The 26061-nt window shown below is 34.0% G+C and overlaps 1 protein-coding gene across 2 annotated transcripts in view; it reads right to left on the bottom strand.

Annotated features, from left to right (window-relative positions):
- The window catches only part of LOC117224852 (metabotropic glutamate receptor 8), a 204821-nt gene that overhangs the window by 112793 nt on the left and 65967 nt on the right, over positions 1-26061 (bottom strand). For both annotated transcript variants that reach the window (XM_076526123.1, XM_033478029.2), the window contains exon 2: positions 22633-22736. The gene's annotated coding sequence lies outside the window, so the exon portion shown is untranslated. The remainder of the gene's footprint in view (positions 1-22632; positions 22737-26061) is intronic.

Here is a 26061-nt window from a genome sequence, read left to right as displayed (position 1 = left end):
GAACCTTGAGATACGTAAGATAACACACAACGTGTTCAAACGATCAAGAAGCTAATAAATCTTAAAACTGAGTATGGATCACATATAGTTCTCACGCGACAAGAAAGCACCTGTGCGTTTACATTCCCCCTCTTATTAGCTGCGGCAGTGGATCGGTTAGTAAGAGGGGGAATGTAAACACAGAGGTGCTTTCTTCTTCTTGTTGTCGCGTGAGGACTATAGGTAGACGTTTATGTAATTCCCAAATTTCGTATGTAAGAACAAATATGTATGTTCTCAACTTTGGAAATATCGTAACAATTGTGATTTATTTAATTCCCTACATAAAATTATTCTGTACGAAGTGATAAATATCATTAACGCAGATTCGAATTCTGATATAATCGAATAAAATGTTGCAACCAATGCATAAATCTGGTGTTGTCAAATATGTACACGTTCGCCGTTAAAGTGTTTAATTAATTCAAGAATATCTATTCATTATTTTCAACTAGCTAATATGATCGAAGAAAATATTTCTGCTTTGCTTGCTACAATCGAATAAGAAAAGTTTCAGTTTGTACACTAATAATAAATAATATATAATTAAATAGAAATATAATAATAATAAAAAAATAAAAATAGTATAAACTTTTGTCAGTGTAGGTGTTTTCTTGCGCTTTATAAATTTACCAGTTCCATAAGTAATACTAGTCACTTTATTAACACAATACTAATCTCTTTATTTTTTAAATAATTTTAGTAGAACGAAGATAATGTATCGAAACACCTACTTTTTCAGCTTTTTTTGTGTCTTAAATCGCTGCTACTCATTCATATTATATATGCATAAAATCCGCAGTCCAATGATTAATTTCTCAAAAATCTAATTGTAAGTAAACTTCAAAAGTTTAAAAAATATCGCACACGTAGACAGTTACAGTTCTTTTCGTACAAATACGAGAGAACCTGATAATTTCAATTCGGCTACAATCGGGATCTCATTCGGATTCAGTATCCAGCCACTCATATCGGTTGGAATTCTCGAAATATCAGAATTCCGGAAATTAGGTTCGAGACGCAATCATCTGCTGAGAGCGGACCGAGTATCCCTTTCGAATGAAGTTACCACTGTAGGTTCGGCGAGTTCGGATAATATTCTACTTTCCGTGAAATCGTCAACCACTACGAATCCTCTTATCGCCAGTGCAGCATCGTAAAGGCAGCAGTACGTCGGTAAATAAATTCAACTCAAACCTTACCACTACACAACAATTGCAACAGATTTTCTTTCGTAATATATAATTTTAGTCAAAGGCATACGTTCAATGGAAGTTGATTCGAGTAAAAACAAAGATTTTTTTATTAAAAAAAAGAACAAAAACGCTGCAATTTTTTAACACAACTGAATATTATTTATGTACAAATCGATTCATCTTTGTATCGCCTTTAAAAAATTATTGACACACTTAGGTCGAAAATTAATTAGTTTAGAAGTTGTGATTATTGTCCCGAACGCCCATAAGATCGCATCAAAGGGTTAACGGGAATAGAACAAAACTGTCGAATGCAAACATAATTTTAACTATAGTATACATTATAACTTTACGTGGTCTCATTGCTGATAGAAACTGACATCACCAAGATAACGAACATGTTTTTTTTGCAAAATAATTTTCTCTCACTGATTGATGCTCTTTGCAAGATATAATCCTTATGCTTAGATGCAGCTGGCTGCAATTTGTCCGCAGTTATTGATGATGACAAAAGACGCTGTACCGATCTACGTTCCCGTCTCCTTTAGCTTGACTATCCTTGCTGACCCTACACCTGTTGTGCCTCGGGTGAGACGGATACCGTAATATTGCGATTTTGAGCGAATATATGGGGATGTAACCTTGATTACGCTAAATGATATCGATCGGTTCGCTGTGCAACCAATTAATTAAATACAACAGATTCAGTAGCGATGCATCAGCGATGCAACTGACGATTTCATTGCAATTATTTGAAACTGCGTACCTTCTCACTAGATACACGAATAAAATTGTGTTTCGATTTATGGTACAATCGAGAGTCTGTTGAACAGTAATTATAGAAGCGTCGGATTTTATTACCGAGACTTGAAAAATGCATTGTTCGTAACGGTGTATGCAATTCGCGCCCGTTGTCCTGTTTTTGGAGCTGTGCTGTGCAGGAATCCGGTTGAATGTGGTGCTTTTTAATTTTCTTCATTGATACTAATATTTATATTATTCGTTGTTTGAATATCATTGTGATCATATGTGTTCCTATATTTTATATTATTAAAATTCAGTCGTTATATATATATCCTTATATGTCCTTATATATCCTATCGCTATTCTATTGGTTCGAAGTTTTGTTAGATTCTTTTTAGAATCTTTTTTTAGAAGTTTTTAGTTAGAATTTCTCGAACGAAGAAATTGAGAAACTTAATTTTCTTTTATTTCTTTCGTCATTCCACCCGATCGCTATGTTTGTAAGGCTCGTGTTACACAATGTCCAGCGAAAGGCTAGTCTTTCTAACATCTCGGAGAAGTTCAACTCGTTTGTTTCGACTTCAAAAAAGCTTGTTCAGTTCTAGAAAGTGTCGAGATATAGTATTGGCCCACTGCTGCATTAAAAAAGAACGTACACGTACAGCGTGTACATGTCTTTTAATTTAATTAATAAAGTATTGAAATATCGGTCGTTCGGATAAACGAGGTTCTATCGTATTACGAAAATGTCAATAATGCGCTGTCTTCTTGTTCGCGAGCAAATTCTTCGAAGAATAATAGCTTATTCACTGGTTAATTCGATATTGAATTAACTCCCAGGCGGCGAGTACTATGGAAAGCGAAGGTAGATGAAGGACCCTTGACGGATGACCGGAAAAGGTGCAGCCGAATCCACCATAAACCGAGATAGCTAGTATCCGAGATATGCGGTCCTCCATTGTGTTCGAGTTAGCAGTTCACCAGAATTGTCGGGATCATTCTAAGAAGTTGCATTCCCGGGGAACATCACTTTTAATCAAGCGCAAACCCATTCGTATCGTCAATGGGAATTGTTGCGCTGCGCTGAATAGGGTAATTAAGAAACAGCGTCCATAATCGAATAGAATGCGTTATCAAGAAATAAAATAATAAACATATAGAAGTTTCGCCGCAGAGAGGAAACAGATCTCAGAATAATTTGGAACGTAGGATGCAAAGTCGTTTTCTAGATGTTTTGAACACTTCACACATTTTTTGAGATTTCTCTTAACCATGTATAATATATTTTTGAAGAAATGTCACTCGCGTATTTAATATATTTCGGTAAAAAATGTTTAATTCTTTGCACTCGCAGAATTTTCTCCGATCATCCGTACAGTGATAAAAGCGACGTTTCGAGTAAAATATAAAATGGAGTATTGTTGGAAATAATTACTTTATTTAGCTTAAAAGTGGAAAACGATAAACAGCGGGTTTCGATTGGTTAATTGCACAAGAGCGGAATGAAGAGCGCCGACATTGCTATGACTATCGGATATTGAAAAAATAAAATAATATATATAATAATAAATAATAAATAAATTATTATTATTATCGAAGGTAGAAGATCTGTCATTAACCATTCAAGTCGACGAACGAGTTAAAGCTAGTTTTACAAAATGCGTGAAACGAAATTACACTAACGGAATTCGCGACGGTCATTAATAATAATTCGAAAAAGGTTTCAAAAACGTTTTTAAACAGAAGGAACAAATTTTCAACACTTAATGTAAATTTTATTGTTCAGTTTTGTGATTAACACTGTTTTCGAACCGGTGAAATATATAGAGTATTGAATTGAAGTGTCCTTATTTCCAAGGCAGTTAAATATAAATTTGTACACCCTGTACAGATACAGGGACAGAATTTTCACCGCACCCTGTATACGACTGTTTGAAGACGGGTCACTCGACCTGCTGTGTGGTAGAAATAGGTATACATGAACTATGGATAGATACGCTTACTGTGAACAAACCGTTCGTAATTTTTGATAAAGTCGGCCGTGACAAATAAATGATATTAGGGTTCCGAGAGCCTCAATCAACGGTGTCAAAAACATACATCATATGTCCGATAGATTTCTACGAAGGTTGGACTATTCCGGCCAACCACTTCTTTTAGATCAACCCTATAAGCCCGATAAGCCCTGTCGGTCCTGATAGCCTGGATCGCTCACACTACTGGAGACCCCGTCGAGATTCTGCAGCTGACTCGGATTTTGATGAAATTTGGAGGGCTGATTGTAGACCTCAAACAATAGCGTTCCATCGTAGACTATCTCTTGTCAGCATGCATTTCTTGCGAATTATTGGATCGGCCAGACAGAAGCCATGTTAAAATTCAAGCACCTTACGTGTCTCGCTGTTTTCAACGATACGAAAAAAAGACACAAAGAAATGTCATTTGTTTCGATGGGGCAAATAATTGTTTAATTTTTTGCGTAGTTGTTGAGGAAATCGGTAGATCAAATGTAAAACAGTCAAAATATTTAAACAATTTTCGTTTTTTGTATAAAATCGTAGTTTAATTATGACAAATGAACAATTGACTTCAAAGTCGTCGTTGTTCTTTTAGATGGGAATTCATGCACCATTATGACATTGTCCAAATCGAAACCGTGACTTATCATTCGATATATATATATTACATTCATCATAGTTTCATGTAATTATGAGTATAGTAATAATGTAGTAGTAGTAATTATAGTAGTAATATAGTAATATAATATAATAGTAATTATGATATCAAAACAAACATTTAAAATGATTTATAAAAGGAAAAGTGACAAGATCTAGCTGGACTGCTGATTCCTTAGCAAGTTCAATGGAAAGTGTTGAAAATAGTACAGTGACTACTTCAAATTATCACTATCAAATTACTTCATCGGTGTTATTATTAAGTATATACATAATATTATCTAGAATAGTTGGAAACTGTTTTAGTTCCGCCGGAAACGATAAATTTCTGGAAAACAACAGCACTACGATTTCTTTTCCAGGAAATGGTCAAAAGTGTGTTTCAGACTTTATCTGCTAGTAATTATAAATTGTATACACAATCGGACGTACCAGGCAATAGAGATACGAGAAATAGTATCGGAACCTCACCGCGACAATACACTACACGTCGACAAAGATTGTGTTGAGAGTTGGTGAATTGATTTACCCGTTCCACTAGCCCGACAATCGAACTATGCCGTCCACTACTCCATGCTTACCGGCTATATTCGCCGCTCGGTTTTGTCGACGTTTGTCGACGATTCTTACTTATCAGTTGGCACACGCCGACTAGTAAAGATAGGGAATGTACAGAAATTCATGGAACTGGTGATAAAACTGGAAGAGCGTTGAGAGGCTACATGAAAAAGTTAACTGTTCACACAAAGTTCGGTTCTCAAATATGTTAATATGATTTAATGTCATATTCAATATGTTAATATGATTTTACACCTGTCTCAATGGTTTGTGAACCATTATTAATATAAATTAATTATTCGGTAAATAGTTGATTCATATTAAGCAATGATTTCTGATGAGAAAAACAAAAACAACGCTTTCTTTGTATAGTATTACTAATATAAATTAACTATTCGATAAATAGTTGATTTATATTTAGTAAAATGATTTCTAAAAAATAAAAACAACGATTTCTTTCTAAACAATTATTACTATAAATTAACTATTTTTGGATAGTTAATTTATAGTAATAATTGTTATAATATATTATATGTTAATATATTTATGTTTACTATAATATATTATCAAAAAATAGTTAATTTATAGTAATAATTGTTTAGAAAGAAATCGTTGTTTTTATTTTTTTTATTACTATAAATTAACTATTTTTTGATAATATATTATAGTAAACATAAATATATTAACATATAATATATTATAGTAAACATAAATATATTAACATATAATATATTATAGTAAACATAAATATATTAACATATAATATATTATAGTAAACAATGTTTTCTAAAACCATTGAAACCAGGTCTGAGCTTCAGCGAACACAACTTCGTAAAGGTCGTAACATAACCTCTTCTTATACACTGCACATATTACGTCATCTAGTGAAACAATCCTTCTAGTTTTTTCAGAAAGCTGAAATTGTTTGGATCGAATGTAAAACGCTTATTCTTCTTTATAAAAAGATTGCTCTGGCGGAAGAGGAAGTCCCTGTATGCGGACTTGAACGCGAAGCTTTGTTGGGATAATCTACGTCTTTCAAAACTATATTCCACAATGAAAACAAACAAATTGCTTTCATTAAAGGAACGTCGTCAAAGCCTTTGTCAGCCATCCTCTTGGCCATTATTTATGACATCCTAACCGTCTTTCGAGTTTTGCGCTTGAATTACGGGTGACCGGACCGCCCTCTCTGAAAACCAACCGGATCCCGTTCCCTTATAAGTGCGCCTCACAAACCTGGAACTCATATCATGACTAATTACTTGTTTTCACACACTGAACAGATTCTCAGTGTCTCTGGGATGGGTTTCCTGCTTCAACGGAAACCGTTCCCGTCCGAGAAATGGTTTTTGTAACGTAGTTGGGCATTTTATGGTCTTCGAAGCCTTTCACTCGGGGCAATCCGCGAAAATTTTAATAAACGGCGAACAAATTTGTAAGTAGTTACTTTTTTAAATTACAGTCCCACTTTTTGTGACACCAGAGTGCCTCGAGCTCGGCGAGGTATGTATTATCTCAGTAGACAGGGATGGAGAGAGAGAGAATTAGTGAAATAAAAAGAAAGCCGTCAGACACACGTGTATAGAAATGTCGCGACTGGATAAAATAATCGTGCAAGAAAGAACATTTATTTTAAGTAATTTTCGTCTTACTTTTATTATTGTAGTATCCACGAATAGCTGTGGTTCTTCCGATTAATATAAGTCTGGTAAGACTAAGAAATTAGTTGATCTTGAAAACTCGCCTCTGAAACCATGTAATTTTTTATGAAAAGTATAGTTTATAAGTTATTTCAGATGTGCGATTTATGTGATTCACCCTGTACATTGTTTATTAATTAGTCTGAGAATAGCTTTAATTAATCCGAGTTACATCGTGCCTGGACTCGTTTTAACCGAAAGAATCTCAGGCATTCATTGATGCTACATTTAAAAAGATAAGGCGATAATTACTGAAAATGAAGTTTTCTCGTTTGCACGTTTTTCTCTGTTCGCTGGTCGCAGTGCCTCTTTAAATGCCGTACACATACATATGCGGACGCGCCTTTTAACATGGAATTACTATTGTAAAATTCGACCAAACGAATTGGATTTTTTTGAAGCTTTAAAAAGACTAGTTTGCTAGAAAATGTGTCGATAAAAAATTTGAAAAAATTGTGACACAAAGAATTTCACAAAAATCTGACGAAAAATTTTAGTAACGATGTAACAGATCATTTTCACAGTCGTAGGTGTCATTAATTCATTAATTTTACTTTAATTGATTCTATATAAGAATAATAGGGCTGAATTTATTTAGACTTTTACCTGGTTTTGGTATAACGTATGCTTGAATTCAGAAATCTAGTCAATTATTTTCTATATAAAAGAATTTGGATAATTTCAACAAGTTTAGAACAAAGAACTATCCGATTTTATACACATGAACGTATTCAAACGGGAAAGCTGAAACTTCGGAATCCTCGAAGCCCTGGAAAGCGACTTTATAACACATCCTCTGTGCAAATCCTAACTCCAAGAACTCGCCCATAAATCTTCGTAACAGTTGCAACGCTACGTTTTTCAGCACCTTCGCCAAATTTTTCTCAGCCAATAGCAGCGAGAAAAGTTAAAGCGTGTTCAGGCAGAAACAGTTTAACATTCCAGTAAGACAGTTCGGTTTCGTGCAATGCCAGATAATAGAAACTTACAGAGTAATAGCGAGCGCGTCCGAGTAACCATAAAATTACCTTTGTCGAACGTAAAACCTCCTGTGCATTCTAAACAAGCACATTGTCCTATTACAGCAGATTCGGTATTTCCTGAAATCTAACGTAAATATAAACAATTTAGAAACAATTCAGACAATTTAGACAATAATTTTGTGGCCACAGAAAGAATTCCAATATTTTTAGAATTCTGTATTATTTTATAATATGTTATATTATATATTATATTATATTATATTATATTATATTATATTATATTATATTATATTATATTATATTATATTATATTATATTATATTATATTATATTATATTATATTATATTATATTATATTATATTATATTATATTATATTATATTATATTATATTATATTATATTATATTATATTATAGTATATTATATTATATTATATTATATTATATTATAGTATATATAATATAATATTAAAAAATATTATATATATTATATTATATGTTATATTATATAATATGTTATTGCTTGTCGTTCGCTTAATTTTATCCAGGGTGTCTCAAAAGTAACTCGCGATTTTTTTTTCTTCTTTAGCATAAATGCAATCCATGCAATAATGCATAATAATCCAATAATGCAGTGCGTTATTATTAATAATAATTGTGTTGATTTGCTCGCGTATCACGATCGTTAATTTATTTTACTCGAGGCGAACACAGAATATTATACAATAAAATTAAATGGAATTCCATCGTATTCGTATGAACAATGTCCGACAATTATAGATAGGGAAGGAAATTAGTGAGCAATTACTGTATGAACTACAATGTTATTAGAATCACGTTCCCGTCACGTTCGAACAAACGAAGTTCTGCTGTAAATACATTAATTAATTTAACACTGGTAAAAAAAGTATAAGTAAAGAAAACGTCGATTCAATTGGAAGAAGATAACGAGAACGGAATATTTCAGTGCTTTCACATTTATTCATGATTTGTTTATAGACCATAATGGACATAGTGTCAGCATTTGCTGACTAAACTATGTTAAAGGGTATGGCGATTATTTACACACGTCACAGGATAAACAACACCTTTGTTCTCATTGTCAGCTCCGACATGTGTACGTAAGCCCAATCTTAACATCCTAAACACCTACCTCATTCTCCTGTGGATTCAGAAAGCAAGTGGCTGTAGGGAGCACAATTTAACATTTTGATCGTCCATCTTTTAAGAAATCTTATCCTTTTTCTGATCAGAATCAGGTTTCTTTAGACTTTGCTCTGCATCTCCTTGCGTTTCAGTTATTAAACCGTCTCTTAACGGTGACAAAATGTTCTTCTTGCATCATCGAGATTAACTGTTTGATAAAAAGAAATTCGCAAGCATAAAATTGCATACTTTTAGAAACCGTTTATTAATAATAATCGAGGTTATACGTACACGATAGCGGTCGTAAATTTAAGACGATGAATGGACGAACTTGAGTTTCACTTTCATAACCTCAATCGCAGGGCTGCGAAATTTAACGCTAAACTTAACACGTTTTCTCTTTTAAAATTGCTGAAATTACAGGGGACACTTTCATAGGAAATTACAGGATATAGTCGCATTATGTCCTCTATAATAGTGTTAAATTGATCATCATTCCGAATTTAATCGTTTCGAAGGTTCCGCGATGTATTCGCTACTGTTCCAAGAAATTTTTATTGCTGCATTTTTATCTTTATTAATTATTATATTTATATTATTATATTTATATTTTTTATATTATTATATTATTATATTTATTTATTAATTATTAATTATAATTGGATGCCGTTTGTCAATATTTTGTCTGCTACTGTACAACAATGGAAAATAGTATTGATGCTCGAGTTTTCGTGATATCGTATGTTAAGGAGATAACACGTTGATTGAATTCAAAATTTATAATGCCATATTACGCACGGAAATCGCAAAGATTAAATGTAAAATATCTTCATAAATAATGAGTATAGACGAAAAAATGGCAATTGGTAAGATTATTGTTGCACTAGATCCATCGTCAAGAGTTTCATCAAAATCGATGACCCAACGACTGCAGCCTGTTCTTGAGTAAAAATAACGCTTAAATAATTCATTCGTATTAAAGTCTTTGGTTTTGCTCGCACGAGGCAAAACAACTGAGCCCGACACCGGTGGCTGAAGCATATCTTCGCAAGAGAGTGTTACTCGGGAAAAACCTAAGTGAAAGTTGCAAAGAAACAGGTCTGAAATATAAGGAGATCGTGCCAGAACTTCTTATCCAGCGTCCTTTATTTTTTACGAGAAAAAGAATCACGATAAGGCCTTGCGTTGGTGCGCGAGAAAGTATTTCCTGCATGTTACTCGTAGCAACAAGAATTTTATAAGATCTCGTCAAATGAAATCACCGTTTTGTCATGAATATATCACATTAATATACAGTGACTCACAAAAGTGTTGGTACACCTTTTAAAACGCGATAACTTTTTTCAAACTGGACCAAGTGAGTTGAATTTTTTTCTTAGATTGCCTCGAAAAACATTATATCGGTAAATAGACCGTTTACGTGGTTTTAATTAATATCCGTTATCACGTGAACAGAGACGACGAAAGCCGAAGAATTTGATGTGCAGAATGTCGGCGGACGCGAGCGAAATTGAATTAAGATCTGTCGTTGTAAGGAAAAGAATGAGGGAGAGGAAGTGATATTAATAAAACAGGATAGCAGGCAAAGAAGAAAAGAAGAATGCTCGCGGAAACGCAGAGGAAATAGTGGAACAATAAAAAGATGAAGTGCATGAGAAGTTAAAAAAGGAAGAACAGTTGTGGAGAAACGCACAACGGTGGTAAAAAAAGTACAATGGAAGTGTAGGAATAAAAAGATATTTTCTGCATTATTAAATCCACAATTTAATAATATACATAATCGCAACCCCTCCTCCCAAGTTGTCCATTTCTGCTTACAAGCCGAGGGACAATTGGGGAGAATTTACTGCATCGTATGAAAGAACTTAACCGTATATCCTTGTTAGTGTGGAGTCTGAGAAACCGATTTCTGGAGTCTTCCGAACCAGAAGATCCTCTTCGCGAACGCTACGGCTGGTTTATTTACGTTCCCAAAACAAAACTGTCGTTTCCTAACCATGCCCAAGTTCTCGAGGAGAAGTTCTCAAAGTTAAACATACCAATACCTACTACGATGCATAAAAGAAAGTTTGAATTTGCATTTGTACACAGGATGAACTACACGAATGAGAGGTCACGTAAACATCGGTATTTATGGTTATATAAAGAAATAGTCCACCCTGTCTTAACAAACAGCTGATTCATTTAACGAATTCGATTCACTTAGGACATTCTTTCTGGCATACTTTAAATTATAAATAAATCGGCTATTGTATTTCGCACAGTTTTACAGATATTCATAAATATTGGAGATATTTGCATGATTTGATTCACGTGAATTACTACGTACACTGCGCGACAAAATTGTGGGACACTGTTAGATTTCAACAATAATTCTTTCCCATAACTGACGATGACCAATGGAATAATGCTATTTTATATTGCATTACCGATACACAATTGATAAATACGTCTGAAATATGTAATACGTAAAATGTATGCAATGTGCAAAATATACAAAATGAAGACTATATTTTTATATTATTCGACAAAACAAATATCAGTCTGAGTCCCATCAGTTTACCTATACTCGAAAGAAAATATGCATTTGCATAAAGATCCGTCGTCTAGTTATAACTATTATTTACAACTAAAACTATTTCAATCCCTTATTTCGTGTATGAAACGGCGTTGATCCTGTGTTGATAATTACAATATTATTCAAGTTATAATTCCCTTTAAAAAGTTCGACTCTTTCGATTCTTACAACCGACTGTAGGAAAGTTCAAACAATATCGAGGAATCGAGAGTCGCTTTCTGCTCGAGTCATCGAGGTCTACACGAGCAAGCAACTTTTTGAAAATCCATGACCTCGCGTGTACAAAGTGCGATCACTCGACGTGGAATGACGCCGATGTTAATGGTTCTTTTTGTACGAAGGACTGGTGACCGTTGCACAATGTACTTCCTCTTTACAAAATTCTGACGTTTTCGAATCGTTTGCTGTTCAAATTTTCTTCTTTTGTCCTATCGCATCTGCCATTGTAACTTGGCGATGTCCCTCTCCTCAACCATAGCATGAACGCAGACAAGTGTCCGGACAATTGCAAGCTCTGTTTCAGAAGGAAAGGGGAGCAGACGCGTTAGGGGCCTCCACGGTTGGACATCGCTCTGCTATGAGAATCCCTCATTACTCGGTCTGTTTTCTATTGTGCCAACAGAGGCGAGACCTAAATTAATGTTTACGTTTACCATAGTACATGCGAACAATGCCATTTTTAGCTGACAAATATATTTAACAACACTGTTGCGCACGAAGTTGATTCTATTGTGTTTGAATACCACTTGTGTTCCGCTTCCGAACAATGTATGCATTACTGTTTGCTTGTTGTTGCTACTTGCGTTCTCATTGGTGCTCGTACGCGTTTCAACAGAAGTACGCATAACTGTAGCTGTTAGTAAAACAAAGAGAAATCTCTTGAACGGTTTACCCGTTTATCCGGCCAGGTCTGTCAAAAAAAAAGTAGTATTGCACGGGTAACGACACGAATTGATTCGTGATTTTGTACAAAAGGTTACGATTTTAGGTTTGTATCGCTCTGAAAAATGCAGTTCCACAATCCATATTGGTATAATCTGAAATGATATAATACATTGAGAGATTGCTTGACAAACAATAATTGATTTGATATACGCTGTCCACAATAATACCAGAACATTCATTAAAATCAACGGTATGAAGATTTTTAACGCTGACATGCTTCGTTTAATTATTCAATTCGCTGCGTTCATACTCGTTTTATTTTTATATTATTAGTATCGAAAATGTCTTCATTCTGAGTGTTATTTCATGAAATATGAGTACATTGATAGTAATTTGGTGGTAGTAGTTCTTTTCTAATAAAAAATTACACACTTCGAAATATCTTGTTCAGAAACAACATCCTTATCGTTCGTATCTTCTACATATGACAAATGTGCGTTTTCTTGAAATTGACGTTTTGAACACCTAATCAATCATTTTGAGGATACGAAGAACATTAGCCGTAAAAGGAAGTTTCAGCGCAGTCACCGTCTTCCTTTCAAGAACCTTTGATTCTTTTCTGAAGACAGATAGTTTTCCTTTGTTTCCATTCGCCCCCTTAAGGTTCAGTTTTCTTTTACAGGATATAGCAAGTTTTCTATAGAGTTAAATACAAATTATTTGAAATAACATAGAAGAAACTAATAAATACATTATTGTGTTTGTTAATTCGGAAATAATTAATAACTTGAATATATGTACTATCTTTGATTCATTATATTTATAATTAATGCATTACAATAATTTATAATAATATAATATTTATAATAATAATATAATATATAATTATTTACAATAATGCATTATTTCCAACTATACTGCGTTATTTATCTCTTTCTATAAAAAAAACCATCGAACGTTAAAGCTACAGGATGAAGTCGATTCATGATACGAATAAATGCATGAATAATGAATAATTGATTAAGAAATTATACTCTTGTAACGAATAAATGAATAATGGAATAAGAATTACGACCTGAACGTTACCTAAAATATATGTGAAAACCGAAGCTCGCCGAATGATAATACATTCATTTTGTTACGATAATATCCCGGAAGCTCTAAGTTCAATGACTTAACAAACTGTTTAATCAATAATATTCATTCAATAATTCACACACGCTGGATATCTTAATAAAATATTCCTGTACAAGTAATTATTCCTAAATCGTGTAAGGCGAGAATTTCTTGTTTGGTACAAAACACTAATTTTGTGTTTTTATAAGAAATTATAAATGAAAATTTATTTTTGTATTATTCTTGAAGCTTCGAACGTCTTTATTTCGAAGTTTAATAAAGGCATACTAAAGTACCTTATATATAGATCTCGTTTCAATTGATAATAATCTATTCTGATTTTTGTTGAACTGCAACTGCGTGTGTGTAATACAAAATGACATTTCAATTATTATTGTTCTATAACTCGAATGATATTTAAATGTCATACCAATTATCGACTATGAAACTCCTCGCAACATTCTAATTAAATACTGATACAAGTGGAATTAATTATGGAAGCTGTTATAATAATTGATGTCATTAGTTAACGATACAATACATACACGTGAACTATTTGGTACTATTTCATTTCATTATCAATCGTGACATATCGGTCTACAATAAACATATACAAGTTTCATTATGGGAGTATTCCACTGCGAAGTGCGTGAATTTTTATCATTGTTACGGAATTTTTTTACAAAGAAATTATTATACTTTGTGCAATTAAATTGACAAGGTTTATTTCTACATATTTTCACGAAACAAAAAAATTAAACTTAGCGGCACGATCGAAGTCGGTGTCTATTGCTTGCTCCACTACCGAGCTCGCCTCCCATTGGTCACTGTTTTTCGTTAATAACTCGTAAACAAAGCCTCGAACTGCATTTTCGCTAAGGAAAAAGTTGCTTCAAATGACCTCAGAAACTCCTCATTTCCCGCTTGTACAATAATTTTGAGACATCCTGCTATGGAATCGTGAGAAAATTAAACAGAAAGAAAAACAATAATCAGCATTCTTCACAGTTTTTGATCAGTACATCGGAGAATTAAGAACATCTGTATCAAGTTTATCTTCGAGAGAATCGACATGCAATGTAACACTTAGATTGTTTTATCACTGCTTCGCGTTTACTCACGGTTGCCCAACTTTATTCTCGGACATTATAGCATGCAATTTGGAATTCAGTTGCTGATCTATATCTCGTTACAGTACTTAATTTCTCGATGTTGTTCCTAGTTTTACTTTTTAGTAGTTTTGTATTCCATTGAATGTTAGTTGAAAACGTTATTTTTGAAAGCGATATGAAGTCCATTTGTTCACATATCGAGTATGTTTTTAATATTATAAATCTGTTAGACAATAATTATTAAAATTGTTAAAGAAAATAAAGGACTTTTTAGCGTCAAATGGACTTATACCATATACAATAATAACATATTATAAAAAATAAAAATCAGAGGAAATTTAGATCCATATATTCATAGACAACGTCCGATTATTTTTGAAAGTTATGCAATATAATTTGTCTCATCCTAGACGAATAATTTCTTCAATGTTTCTTTCCCAGAGTTTTCTTCGCAATTCACAACTTTTTGTTTATTTGCGCAACACTATGCTTTACAGCTCTATCTATCATATTGAACAATACTCCGCTACACCACGCTCGCCTTTCCCTTTTCAGGCTTTTCAGGCTTTCGGGCTTTTCACGCTTTTCCGCTTTCATAGCGGATTTCTACACTTCTGGATCGGTGCAAAATTGACCTTGATCTTGAAAATCGAGGTCAAAGTTTTTATTCCTGTTTCATATAGTATTCGACAGGAGGAACAATAGTCTCAAAGGAACCGCAAGTCAAGCCTTTACGAAAAAACGATGTTAAAAACGACGTAAAAATCATATGTCGCGACCATCACACCCAAAAGTGTGGTACAATCGGCCGGGTAGTGATTCTACATGCAAAAATAAGTCGGCGAAAAAGAGCAACATTTTTTCATTTAGGCCTTTGTTCTCGAGAAAACTGAATTGCAAGATGCATCGAGTTCACGTGGCTCGTTGAATTCGTTTTTTCGTCAGCTATCACACAATGAAGTAAAAAATACATAGTGGTATTTAAAAACGGTAAGGGATATGAGCTTTTTATCGAATGAACAAATTTTTCGGAATTTTTATTATTGCACTTTGTTTTCCTCGAAGTATCGATTGACCTTTATTGCAGATATTCTTTTGCCAGATTACTGTAAATGCTTGAAAAATCAACGTGACCGTTAGCATGAACACCCTGCATCTATATAGACACCTCATTCTAAATTTAATTGATATGGAACTCAATTTTTCATTGTCGTTACTCAATTGCACGCGAAGAAAATGATTGAAGTAATTTCCGTTTCCTTGAAAGTAGAGGCAGAAGTCTTAATGGTACTTTTTTGCAGTGACTTCGGAGAGATTGATTACCAAACTATGGTTTCTCGTGCAGAATAAAAATTATCTGCGTCAATTACAAACGACGGAAGTCAAATAGGAATTTGTTCCTTCTTCAAATTGCTTTTATAAATCTTGATATTAATGTAACAATTTTGTAGAATTCCTCAGAAGTCTTCGCTGCTCTGTATTCCAGTTATTCATATGCATATGTGTGCCATAAATACATAAAATCCGCAGTTTATCGATTTCTCGCAGTTTAGAGTCTGTCTTATTAAATTAGATAAATGAAAATGAAATAAGACCATCTGCCATAGTTCCAGAGAACGCAGCTTGTAATGTATTACTTTTACTTTCTCCTTCTTGTACCGCAACTTTCAGAAGCGGACTTCTATAACGAAGTTTTAAAGGAACATCTCGACTAACTCGACATTATACGGGGTGTTTCAATAACTCTGTTGCAAAATATTATAATAAAAATCGATATCCGGTTATTCCGCAAAGCTCAGTACCCGATTTTTCTATAAACGGAGCACTCTGGTATTAAATAACGAATTTACCCACATTATCGTGTTAATTACAAAAATTGATACAATTTTTCTTTCTTTTATTTATTTCATAAAACTCGTAATTTACGCGAGAAATGCTGACTAGCAACTCCGCAAACGGCTTGTAGATAAACTCTTTGGTATGAAAATAAAAAAAAGTGTACAAAAACTGTCGATTTTTGGTGCACAGTCAAGCGAGTCAATACACTTGCAATATCGCCGACAACTAACGCAGGTGTCAATCAAACTTGCTTTCGATGAACTCTTGTCAATCAATCTAATATCAATGAAAGCTTTGTCGGTGAATTCAACATATCCCTTATCGGAGTCCAAGCGGAGAACAAAAGAACAGCGTTCGTGGAATATATTACTCGAAGAATGAAGTGTGCGGAATAATGTGATATACCGGGGGTGAGAGTTCGACCTCTTTTTGAGCAAAAAGAGGTTTTCCAGAATTTTATTGCATCAATCAAATTATAGCAATGTCCTAAGTAACTTATATATATATATATATATGAGCCGTTTATTTTGAAAGTGGCATAAGTCGCTTTGTTTTTAAGTCGATATATTTAAGGGTTTGCGTTTTAACACGTTCAAAAATATGGATGCTAACTTTCGAGAAGATTTACTTGTATTTGTTATCTCAGGATACTGATATTTTTCTCAGTATAAATAATTTCGTATAAACATTAAAAAATCACCACTTTCCATTACGGTAACGTGACTTATGCCACTTGCAAAATAAACGGCTCATATATAAACACTATTTTGCGTCAAATTAATATATATATGCTACCGTTTTCAAACAAAAACAAAAATACTGTAACTCGAAAAATAACCTTGTAAAAAGTATCATAAATAATGAAAGTAATTCTTATGTTATTTTTTCTTCAGCTCTCCACATGAATCACAAAAATTCTCATATTCGGAGCATCCCTCGCGATAGCAACGACTACACCTCACACATTTAAACCAGTCGTCACTTTTCGCAGCTTCGAAATAGTCCTCTCTGCATCTCACGCATTCGTTTTGGTCCCATTCTTCTAATGACGTGTCACTTTCCTTTGTTTCCTACGTTTCTTTACATTCTTCCCCCTTTTAATGGAAACATTCCTATGTTTCTTTATAGCTCCATTGTTCTTCTGTGTCTTAACGTTCTCTGAACCATTTCCGATGTTCGCGAGTTGCCTACCGCGTCTTCTGACCATGACAGTCGCAATTGTTTGTGAAATTGCGAACCTAGCAGACGGGACTTTTTATTAAGTGCGTTTCCTTCGTTGAAGGAATACGGTATTGTCTCGCTAAGCCAAACGGAATTCTTTGGATATTAAGCTATCTCCAACTTGAAAAGAATGCAAATTCGCTTTGAAGAAAACCGGATAGAAGAAGAATAAAAATTCCATTGAAGGAGGGAACAATTAACGTGGTCGCACTCTCCCGGATTAGTATGGCCGATCTATAGCAGAATTACGGGAGAGATCGACCGCATTTTTAATATAAAGTAGAAATTAATGCATGCGTATTATTCAGGTTACACAGTAGTTTTATGCGTAATAGATCGTTTGAAATTACAATATTAAATAAACTTACTTATCTGACAATTACTGCTAAGAATATATATAGCAGTATATAGCAGATATATATATAGCAGAATATATATTCTTAGCAGTAATTGTCAGATAAGTAAGTTTATTATATATATATATTAGTAAAAAAACGTTCAGATCCCCTCCTAAAGCTTTAAACGCAATTTGCAAGATTATTTGCAGTAACAATGTATTAGTTTCCCTTAACACATGCATCGGCTTCCGTGAACTATGCATCCCCCGCCCGGCAGAAATACTGTCATAAATCACGGCTCCTGCGAGAAACTTTCAGCGATTGGTAAAGCCAGTTCTCGGATTCAGTCCTTTAATTAGGTCGAACTGCTTTAAGTTTAATTCATCCTGGAGCAATCAACGTGTTCTGCCTTTAGGAAATAATTGACCAATCAGCGTGCGTAATTTTCGCTTTTCGTTCGTTCTCCCGTTCCACGAGATGGGCATCGTGAAAAAAATTGGTCAATCAGATTCACCCGAACGGTTTCGCAAAGATTTCTCTATGAACATTCGAAGCATTTTAAAACGTACACGAACGTGTCAACCCTAAACTTGTCTGCCGAGGTCACGAATGACTGCAACATCGTATTTCAAATTTTTATTTTGTAGCAAAAATTTAAGTTTCTCTGTTTTTGTTATTTTATATGCTAGCTAATAATAAAAAACTATGGGAGGTTTATCTGGAAATAAATTAGCACATCTTTTTGTACTTTTTATTTGAAGTCTGCAATAACCCTTGTATTTGGTTATTCTTGTGAAAATCATCGTGCAAGTTAGGGTAATAAGGGTAATAAAATTGTTTGCATTCATTGCAAGATACATGAGTTGCACAGACATTTCTTGCTTTTCGAGATAATCATAATAAATTGAAAATAATACAGCCGTACTTTTAATTACTTTCAATGTTTTTACTGTTCTGCACTTTAGCCTATTAACTTTAATCGCAAATGCATAAAATCCGCAGCGTAGTAATAATAGCGTTAATGTCCGAAGTGAGATTGTTAATGTATTGTTAACGATTTGAAAATGTTAGATTTTATTACTTTTATAAAATACCGCAGTATTAGGTCCATCCGCAGTGATGCACCCACACTTACCGTAGTAGTAGTGGAGCTTGTGGCTCGCAGCTCAAATGACTTGTCCATGCCTGATTTAGCCGATCATCGGGGAGTGAGACTGGAGTCGGGAGGCGTAGCCCTCGCGATCATCGTGTTGCGTGCTCGATAATTCCGAGCCCTGGCGTGGATTATACGAGCTTAAATCGGAAACGTTTGATCCGGTAAAATCCAATTCCGTGGTGTTTAAACGAGGCAAACATTCAATTCCGTAAGATTTTATTTTTTGAAACACTTTTCGTGTGTGCTATGTCATTGCATTCGTTAAACATAAATATGCGAAGCGTACGCATCATGCATAAAATAGAAAATGACAAAGGCGCGTTTTTAGAATCCTCTAATTACGAAACATATTTCTGTTCAGGTTCCATTGTTTTACAGCTTTCTATGAAAATATGCATTCGCATGAACGTCCACAGTCTAAGTTATCGAACAGTATGCCGTTGCATTTGGAACAGTCTACAGAATCATACTACTTAAGAATAATTAATTCGTACAGCTGTTACGGTTAACACTTTGACCGCCGGCAACCTCGGAGATGTCGTACAATTTAAAGTACTCTATTTAATGAAAGTTACATTTGAAAAGTTAAGCGCATCGCATCGATTGCTTCCTCGACGTTCTGTTTTGCAACGTAAGTTTTGCAATTTTTAATAAAATTTAAAAAAAAAATTAAGACACGCTAGATTAGCATACAAATTAATCTTCAACTCTGAGCACACAATTCCAGCCGACATGCTAATGCGGGAAAAAATTCATAAAATTGCAAATTTCACCTCTCCTTCGAAACTGCATTTTTCAAAAGCCGAGAATTGTGCGGCAAATCGACTTTCGTGTTCGTGTGCAGAACGGAATTGGATTTTACCCGATCGAATGTTCTCGATCTAAGCTCATATAATCTACGTCGTCGTTGAAGATCGGCTTGGTCCCTCATTTAGGACGGTGCTCGAGAATTAATTTGCCGAATGGCGGTTTTCGATCGAACGTGCCACGTGACAGGCTAATTTCGCGTTTAAATAATCCCCGGGAAGAGAGTTTAAAAATAACACGGCGCGGCTAGCCGCAACAGAGATAGCTTAGTTATTCTAATGGTCGGGCATCCGTTTGCGGCGAAATAATGTGGTCGATGGTACGAAAATTTGCGAGCCGAGCTGGTTTGTCCGACCACCAGCCGAACTTCTTTCATTTCAGAAACATTACGGAAGTTGAGAACCAATCTTACAGCAGATTTCATCGTTAACGGCAGCCGTTCGGCCCAGAAACGAGTGCAGCAAATGTCCGATTAAGCTCGTTTGATTCGAATTTCCAATCCGCCACGTCCGCACCCTTCATTTCATTTCTTATTCGTTTTCAAACATTCATTCCTAGTCAGACGAAATTGGCTATCGTCGCTGGAATTTTGAACGTAATTGAAAGGTAGCAGCGTCACGCTTGCTTCGAAATTGAAATGACGTGTCGATGATATACAAGGTGTTCACGCCGACAGCAGTCCGCGTTTTTTCTTTCTTGCGAACAGTAAACAATGGAAGAAGGTGAAAGAGGAAAAAGTTATACTGCTTTTTGCGAGCAATATAACGGTGCCTCTAATACTTTTTTATCTGCATCAGTTTTCTAGGGATTAAGGCGATCTTCGATTTTTTAAATTGAATGCAATATGTATGTTTTTTTATATCACGTCAATATTCGTCACACCAGAATACCCTTTTAACAAAACATGCTCAAATATTGCAATGTTCCAACAAAAGATCCATTCAATTTCAATCATTTATATTATTATTTCCTTTTGTATTATTTCTGAAACTGGTTCTGATAAAACTGTAATCCAAGCAGAAAATGGAAATTATAATTCATTTTTACTACAGTCGACCAACATACTCGATCGAGATATCGATTAATTATAGGACCGATGTCGCACGCTCCTTGAAACAAATGAAGAGCGATTGTTCACTGGGCGTTGGCCATGATTGCAATCAGGCGAAACAAGCGAGTGGGCGCGTAAACTATTGAACGTAAATCTAGTACGTATGTATGTATTAATTTCATCCTTAGTTTTGTTAAATATATATACATACGCGGTTATTTGTACTTTGTCTCTACGTTTCTATTTCTTTTATTTCTTTACATTTTTTTCTTTATTTTTATTTTCTCGAAGGCGTCCAGCTTTTTCTGTCGGCACTAGCACTCGCGAAAGCTACATTCCATACAATTTTCAATATTAACATTCGTTTATAACAGTTCTATAATAGTCAGTTTGATGCGTACCAAATTGTTTAATTTACGATGATCGAAGTTACAGAGATACATTTATGTGCAATTTATTCACTTTTATTTCATTACATGTTGTGTATTATAATTAAAATTGCTGAAAGTCTGAATAAATACATGCCTGTTATTTTTATGAATTAACATATGTAAAATAGCTGCTGCTAGTGCTCCGTATATCGAGTGTTAATGTTTTTTTTTATGTTAATGTATTCTTGCTAATTTCATCGCACTTTTATCATTTGGACCGTTTATTTTGAAAGTGGTGTAAGTCCTTTTTTTAAAAAAATGAGATATGACGTAATTTATGCTTAATTTAGTGTAAACTTTTTGTTCATAACTAGTTAGTATTTAATATCTTAAAAAATGCCAATGCTTTGTTCAATTTAAAATTGGCCGGTAAAAGAAATTGCGTAACCATTGATTATGAAAGTGATGTAAGTCCAATTTCCATCACGATGCCAAGCCTATTACATACGAAAAATATAAGGATATGCAGCAGCTATTACCTTGTATACCTCCTGTGCATCATGAATATTTCAAAACACTGCCACATGAAGAGCATAAATAATTAATAATACCAATATCTTGTGTTAAGTTTAACAATATATAAATATAATTAACGTTCAAAATAAAAAATGCTAATCCTATTGTATTTCTCGTTATTATTTATAAACAAAATTGGATTAATATAAGATATATTTTAAGTGATATTTGTTATTTCAAAATTGAAATTAAATGATATTTACAATCGACTAATTATGAAAGTGGTGTAAGTCCATTTGCAGCCTGAAAATTGTATATTATTTTAGTTAAATTCGCCTAAAAGAAATTTATATAATCAAATTATATATTGATAAATTAGTACAAACATTCCCAGACTTCACATAATTAACCTATATTTTTTAATTGTCAGATCTGCTGACATTCGATTTTCTCGAAACGAAAGAAAGTGGACTTGCACCACTTTCAAAATAAACGGTCCATTTTATCGTACATACTATTCAATGTATGTACGTAGGTAAACCACAAAATTTTAAACACGGTTTTGTTTAAATTATCTTAATAATAATCTTGAAATTACCTTAACAAATATCAGCCTGGTTGTTGACCTGCGGGGGATGACCAAGGGCATGGCCCGCGTGTTCACACGACTCCCGTCTTGTAGAGTCCTTCTCTTGAGAGTACCTTAAACATCAAATATCATTCGTAATTTTTCGACAGTATGTATAATTTACAAAGGGAGGTCGCCAGGGTTGACGCTCACTTTTTGACGAGATTTGGTACAGTGGTAGAGTTTGCAATGCTGAATCCAATGATACCCGTTTTTGGGGGTAAACGACTTATAGTTTTTGAGATATGTAATGTTAAAGTTGCTAATAACAGGCCAGAAAGGCGCACTGGATTACGCAGCCAGGCACCGCGCGGCAGGAAGTGGGAGGTGCCTCGCAGGTCGCGATCAGGTAGCTCGCCTTATTGTGAACGTGCAGGGCACCCCCCACTTTCTGCCGCGGGTGCCACGCTACGTAATCCAGGGCGTCTTTCTAGTCTTTTATTAGCAACTTTAACGCTAGATTTACGGAGCACAAAAAATAACTGTTTTATATTAGTTTATAAAAGTAACAATAAGACATTTATTCTGATTTTTAACAAGTGTTAGTATAATATTTGCCGTAAATATAAATTGAATAAATAACTCATGCACGAATCTTTACGATATGAATAATCGTAAATTAAAAAATTAGTGACCCGTCATTTTGACGGGTTTCGTAAATCTAGCGTTAACAGAACATATCTCGTCAAAAAGTGAACATCAACCCTGACAACCTTCCCTCGTTAGACGTGATTAATATACAGCTTGGGGCAATAACTTTGATCGCCTAGAAGAATATCTGAGTTATTTTTTGAGATACAAAAAGTTCTATTAACAAAAGTTGTATGGTTTGAAGGGGGCCGTAATGTGACAGTATTCAGTTTTCTACGGAAAAATTTTAAAGATTTTAAGGTCACGTCCATTTTTTTAATCTCTCAGCTGTGGACGACGTATATATTAAAACGTGTATATTAGACCTCACAAGAAAATGGCAATTTTACATTCTACAACAAAAATATTTCTCCTACGATTTAGGTTAAAATGCTTGTGAAACGTATTCAAAAATTTCGCAGAAAATTTGCAGTTTTTACAGTCTTCTAATTTTTGTAACTTGACTTTGCGTTAACCGATTTCGATGAAATTTCCAGCATGCATATAATTTACCAAGATCTACATATTTTTAATTATAGGCTTATCAAATGTAGGCTCAGATAAAAAGTTAAAAAACGAGAATCATTTATTTCGTTTTGTCATTCTAAGTAATAGCAAAATTATAACAGAGTAGTTTTGTCATTGTCTAGCAGCTTATTTACATTCATTTTGAATGTTCGAACACTGAAAAACAAATATAATATTTTTCTAATCGATGCGTCAAGTATATTTCGCATTGTTCTTAATTACTACATTGTTAGCTTAACGTCGACTAAAAACAAACAAAAGGAAACATAAAATATGAAAATTGATGTAAATAGCAAAAACCACGAAGTAACTGTTATAAAGGTTACGAGTGGAATGAACTCAACTCTCAGCTGTTCTGTCGCTATCGATAAAGAATAAAAATGTATTTCTTTGTATTCCGTTCGCATAGTTTCTTTGTATCTTTGTACCCTAAGAAGTCGGCCTGACTCTTGAGGCACGAAGATCTATTTACCTTACCACAGGGAGTAGAGGCACCAGCAGAATAAACTGAGACGAATAAGATTGGGACAGCGAAGAAGCACGAGATAACAAAAGCCTTTACCTTTGCTTCTTGAAACATCCAATTGCATTTCTATGTCCAATTTGGAAAATTGCTCATTATGCTGGTATTGTAATTTTGATGTATTCGGGGTAGGTACTTGTAAGTAATGCCTTTTAGACACCGTTAGAAACCAGCTTTCCCGATGATAACTATTGTTTTTCTATTTGCATTACTGAATAGAATCTATTTCTCAACTCCAGTGACAATTTGTTGAGAAATTTAATTAAATTAAATTAAATTTAATTTAATTTAATTTAATTTAATTTAATTTAAGATATCGTAATAATCGAAATCGTTATTTCCAAATTGTTGAAATGAATAAATTTAATAATAAATTACTAAACACTTTTTGATAGTCAAAACACTAATAAAGGAGATTTCACGGATGTCCAATTGATTTCGAAAAATCTAACATTAGTAGTTATAGTATTCTATCTCCTATTAACTTGCAATTACCTGATTCGTCCCCGATTTGTATATGCATGGTGTCCCAAAAGTCACTCAAAACCGGGAAATAATTTTTTCCTTAGCGTAAATGAAATCCGCAGCTTCGTTTACGAGTTATTAACGAGAAACGCTGACCAATGAGAATAAGAATCTTTTATATCTATCTATATATTTGCAAAATTGTAAAATTTTTTAACTCTTCATCTGTATTTATTTACGAATAATATGATCTACCAAGATATTTACATGAATTATAATATGAATGTAATCTAAATACAAGTAATATAATCTGAACACGGCATTCATATAATACGAGTATAATAAAAAGCTTGCAATGAGTTTCCTTTGCATGACACGAAGAAATATGAAATCCAAGGGACAACGAAGTTTTCCGTACGTTTGAAGTCACTGTTTCAAGTTGTGAATAAGACAATCATTTCGAACAGTTTTTGTTTTTACCGTCGCATATCTTGTGACAATTGGCTTTCGCTGTTGTTACCGCTATTCAATATTATTGCTTTTCATAAAAAGGTGATTCGTAGAAAGGAACCAACGCAATGGCAAAACGGTTGTTGATAATGTGGTATTATTGAGAGACGTTAGAACTATAAACCTTCCAGAAATATTCTCGACGCCTTCGGTTCGATAAACGACTCCTCAGCTGACAGCAGATAGTGACGTGTCCCCAAGTCGACTGATACGACCCATTAAAGCGCGTACTTTACACCAAGAAGACCCTCTCGAATCCGTGACCCAACGACAAATGCTTCGAAAGGTAAGCACCGACCTCTCAACTACTTTCTGAACTCTGGAAAAACGTGTTACCCTTCATAACAATACAAGTAGCGGTTACTTTATGGGGTTCTGCTGGATCAGAAATCTTCAAAAAATTAATTTTTAGGTTTTGATTCTTTGCGAAGGTAGAACGTTTCGAGAATATTCTCTGAAAGTTTGATTGCAAAGGAACGAAACTTGACGGCGATATAGTCGGGGATATAATTGTTTCAGAATATGCAGTGCCACTAATTTTAACTTCTTTTCCAAAAAATTGGAAAACGTCGTTAAAATACGTACAAATCGATTTGATCGTAAATGGTATAATAGTTTCTTTGCAACAAATTCCTGAATAAAGTTAAAAACACACACTTCATACTAGAAGAGCCCTTTAAGATAACAATTGCAAGGTTTATTTATGCTTGGTTCAATAATATTTACGAAATTTTTGTGTCAAA

The sequence above is a fragment of the Megalopta genalis genome, chromosome 13, assembly GCF_051020955.1.
Source record: "Megalopta genalis isolate 19385.01 chromosome 13, iyMegGena1_principal, whole genome shotgun sequence".
In the NCBI taxonomy this organism is placed as follows: domain Eukaryota; kingdom Metazoa; phylum Arthropoda; class Insecta; order Hymenoptera; family Halictidae; genus Megalopta; species Megalopta genalis.
The sequence above is the reverse complement of the archived record's forward strand: the minus strand, read 5'-3'. Positions and strand labels throughout refer to the sequence as shown.